We start from the raw sequence: 5,195 nt of genomic DNA on the forward strand, positions 1-5,195 counted from the left end.
TCTCTCTTGTGGCGTTCTCCCTCTATTGTATTTTCTCTTACACATCAGACTTTCATCTACTTCAACAACGTGTCCGACACCACCAATTTGGTATGGATTGTTGATTAGATTGTTGCTACAGATATCTCGCATGTATTGATACCATTGAATAACGCTAGATTTTGACAATCCAGTCATTGCTATTGCTCCTGTTATTGTTAGGTTACTGCCCCAACAATATATAACATGAATGAAATCGTGCAGTTTCAATCTGCTATTTTCGAGATACGATTTCTTTCTAATCGACTCTTTTTCCCCTTTGTGAGTTGGGCAGCGAAAAATTTTTTCCTGGTTGTGTTTTATAAGAGTCATCTCTCTATGGCATTTTGAGCAAATTGGAGTTGAGGAACTCAACACTTTTTTGTCCTTTAGGAATGAATAGATACTGTCAAAGTCTTTTACGATACTTTCTATCTCATACAACATTTTTTCTTAATTTAACTCACAGTTCAACTGATGAAGATAAACTGAAAATAAAGTTATTTTCAGTATCAGTTAGCTGACTATCAGTCAGTTAGCTCTGATTGGTTAGATTTTAGAACTTTCTCTGTCCCCTCTTTCAAACTAATTTTTGTTGTGGGGGGGGGGGAGAAAGATGAACGATTTAAAATAAATATATCTTAATTGTAGTGTGAGAAAAGTATATATATTCTGATGATAAAATATATTCTTTCAAAAACATTTGTAGTCCTACTATGAAAGATTGTTTTGGGCTGAAACCCAAGTTAACGAAAATACATGAATAAGGATTTGACTGTCATGATGTTGAGTCTTATAGATTCTTGTCCGATTCAGTATATTTGTCATGTGCTTTCTGAAGTAGGCAATAAAAACCTTATAAACAAACTGTTATCTACATAATACTGTGGTAATTAGACAAACATTAACTGAAATTAATTATGCCTTTCCTAACAGAAAATGACATAATATGTATTTATTATGTGAACATGTAAAGGAAACTGAAAATTGTGATATGTTCCTCTCATTACTGGCACTTATTAACTTGAGAAAAATAAAAAGGCCACATATAGAATGAGATATTCGAAAATAAAAAAATGTTAAAAGATACTCCTCGGAATTAAAATCATGACAAAGATTTTCAAAATCCCTTTTTTGCGATAGATGGAGATTGCCTGAAGTAAATAAGGGAGAAGGAGAGAGAAGACAGCAGAAGGAACAGCATTGATGAGTTTCTGTGAAAAAAATATTTGGACAAAATGAAAACGGTCGTGTGATGAATATTCTGAAACATCTTTCAGAATGGTATAAAGTTTGAAGGGGTATGATCTCCCGCGTGTATTGAAACCATTGCATAGTAGAAATTATAACGTGACATTTCTGCTAAGCTGCCGCAACTTTTTGAGACTTACATTGAAAGGTTTATATCGAAAAGTTACAAATATGTGACGAGTTTGAACAAGAATAATACCCCAGAAAAAGAAGGTATTTAATTAGTTGATTACTAATTTTCTACACTGTCATAAAATCGCCACAATTTTGATGAGTTTCTGTGGAAAAAAATATTTGGACAAAATGAAAACGGTCGTGTGATGAATATTCTGAAACATCTTTCAGAATGATATAAAGTTTGAAGGGGTATGATCTCCCGCGTGTATTGAAACCATTGCATGGTAGAAATTATAACGTGACATTTCTGCTAAGCTGCCGCAACTTTTTAAGACTTACATTGAAAGGTTTACATCGAAAAGTTACAAATATGTGACGAGTTTGAACAAGAATAATACCCCAGAAAAAGAAGGTATTTAATTAGTTGATTACTAATTTGCTACACTGTCATAAAATCGCCACAATTTTGATGAGTTTCTGTGGAAAAAAATATTTGGACAAAATGAAAACGGTCGTGTGATGAATATTCTGAAACATCTTTCAGAATGATATAAAGTTTGAAGGGGTATGATCTCCCGCGTGTATTGAAACCATTGCATAGTAGAAATTATAACGTGACATTTCTGCTAAGCAGCCGCAACTTTTTAAGACTTACATTGAAAGGTTTACATCGAAAAGTTACAAATATGTGACGAGTTTGAACAAGAATAATACCCCAGAAAAAGAAGGTATTTAATTAGTTGATTACTAATTTGCTACACTGTCATAAAATCGCCACATTTTGATGAGTTTCTGTGAAAAAAAATATTTGGACAAAATGAAAACGGTCGTGTGATGAATTTCTGAAACATCTTTCAGAATGGTATAAAGTTTGAAGGGGTATGATCTCCCGCGTGTATTGAAACCATTGCATAGTAGAAATTATAACGTGACATTTCTGCTAAGCTGCCGCAACTTTTTAAGACTTACATTGAAAGGTTTACATCGAAAAGTTACAAATATGTGACGAGTTTGAACAAGATAATATACCCCAGAAAAAGAAGGTATTTAATTAGTTGATTACTATTTGCTACACTGTCATAAAATCGCCACAATTTTGATGAGTTTCTGTGGAAAAAAATATTTGGACAAAATGAAAACGGTCGTGATGAATATTCTGAAACATCTTTCAGAATGATATAAAGTTTGAAGGGGTATGATCTCCCGCGTGTATTGAAACCATTGCATGGTAGAAATTATAACGTGACATTTCTGCTAAGCTGCCGCAACTTTTTAAGACTTACATTGAAAGTTTTACATCGAAAAGTTACAAATATGTGACGAGTTTGAACAAGAATAATACCCCTAAAAAGAAGGTATTTAATTAGTTGATTACTAATTTGCTACACCTGTCATAAAATCGCCACAATTTTGATGAGTTTCTGTGGAAAAAAATATTTGGACAAAATGAAAACTGTCGTGTGATGAATATTCTGAAACATATCTTTCAGAATGGTATAAAGTTTGAAGGGGTATGATCTCCCGCGTGTATTGAAACCATTGCATAGTAGAATTATAACGTGACATTTCTGCTAAGCTGCCGCAACTTTTTAAGACTTACATTGAAAGGTTTACATCGAAAAGTTACAAATATGTGACGAGTTTGAACAAGAATAATACCCCAGAAAAAGAAGGTATTTAATTAGTTGATTACTAATTTGCTACACTGTCATAAAATCGCCACAATTTTGATGAGTTTCTGTGGAAAAAAATATTTGGACAAAATGAAAACGGTCGTGTGATGAATATTCTGAAACATCTTTCAGAATGATATAAAGTTTGAAGGGGTATGATCTCCCGCGTGTATTGAAACCATTGCATGGTAGAAATTATAACGTGACATTTCTGCTAAGCTGCCGCAACTTTTTAAGACTTACATTGAAAGGTTTACATCGAAAAGTTACAAATATGTGACGAGTTTGAACAAGAATAATACCCCAGAAAAAGAAGGTATTTAATTAGTTGATTACTAATTTGCTACACTGTCATAAAATCGCCACAATTTTGATGAGTTTCTGTGGAAAAAAATATTTGGACAAAATGAAAACGGTCGTGTGATGAATATTCTGAAACATCTTTCAGAATGGTATAAAGTTTGAAGGGGTATGATCTCCCGCGTGTATTGAAACCATTGCATAGTAGAAATTATAACGTGACATTTCTGCTAAGCTGCCGCAACTTTTTAAGACTTACATTGAAAGGTTTACATCGAAAAGTTACAATATGTGACGAGTTTGAACAAGAATAATACCCCAGAAAAAGAAGGTATTTATATTAGTTGATTACTAATTTGCTACACTGTCATAAAATCGCCACAATTTTGATGAGTTTCTGTGGAAAAAAATATTTGGACAAAATGAAAACGGTCGTGTGATGAATATTCTGAAACATCTTTCAGAATGATATAAAGTTTGAAGGGGTATGATCTCCCGCGTGTATTGAAACCATTGCATGGTAGAAATTATAACGTGACATTTCTGCTAAGCTGCCGCAACTTTTTAAGACTTACATTGAAAGTTTTACATCGAAAAGTTACAAATATGTGACGAGTTTGAACAAGAATAATACCCCAGAAAAAGAAGGTATTTAATTAGTTGATTACTAATTTGCTACACTGTCATAAAATCGCCACAATTTTGATGAGTTTCTGTGGAAAAAAATATTTGGACAAAATGAAAACTGTCGTGTGATGAATATTCTGAAACATCTTTCAGAATGGTATAAAGTTTGAAGGGGTATGATCTCCCGCGTGTATTGAAACCATTGCATAGTAGAAATTATAACGTGACATTTCTGCTAAGCTGCCGCAACTTTTTAAGACTTACATTGAAAGGTTTACATCGAAAAGTTACAAATATGTGACGAGTTTGAACAAGAATAATACCCCAGAAAAAGAAGGTATTTAATTAGTTGATTACTAATTTGCTACACTGTCATAAAATCGCCACAATTTTGATGAGTTTCTGTGGAAAAAAATATTGGACAAAATGAAAACGGTCGTGTGATGAATATTCTGAAACATCTTTCAGAATGATATAAAGTTTGAAGGGGTATGATCTCCCGCGTGTATTGAAACCATTGCATGGTAGAAATTAAACGTGACATTTCTGCTAAGCTGCTGCCGCAACTTTTTAAGACTTACATTGAAAGGTTTACAATCGAAAAGTTACAAATATGTGACGAGTTTGAACAAGAATAATACCCCAGAAAAAGAAGGTATTTAATTAGTTGATTACTAATTTGCTACACTGTCATAAAATCGCCACAATTTTGATGAGTTTCTGTGGAAAAAAATATTTGGACAAAATGAAAACGGTCGTGTGATGAATATTCTGAAACATCTTTCAGAATGGTATAAAGTTTGAAGGGGTATGATCTCCCGCGTGTATTGAAACCATTGCATAGTAGAAATTATAACGTGACATTTCTGCTAAGCTGCCGCAACTTTTTAAGACTTACATTGAAAGGTTTACATCGAAAAGTTACAAATATGTGACGAGTTTGAACAAGAATAATACCCCAGAAAAAGAAGGTATTTAATTAATTGACTACTATTTTACATTACACATAAAATGTATTTATTTATAAACTTTAAACTGAAAATTCCCCGTTCGCGTTTCTGTAAAAAAAAGTAATTACTTTTTACTTTGTTCAAAAATATTATTAATAATAATTAATTTTCAAGAATTATTTAATTTAAATATATTAATTCATTAATTTTATTCTGTAAAATAGTAATTAATTCATTTATCTGTAAATCCGCGAGGAAA

This window comes from Octopus sinensis, unplaced genomic scaffold (genome assembly GCF_006345805.1).
Source record: "Octopus sinensis unplaced genomic scaffold, ASM634580v1 Contig10235, whole genome shotgun sequence".
In the NCBI taxonomy this organism is placed as follows: Eukaryota; Metazoa; Mollusca; class Cephalopoda; order Octopoda; family Octopodidae; genus Octopus; species Octopus sinensis.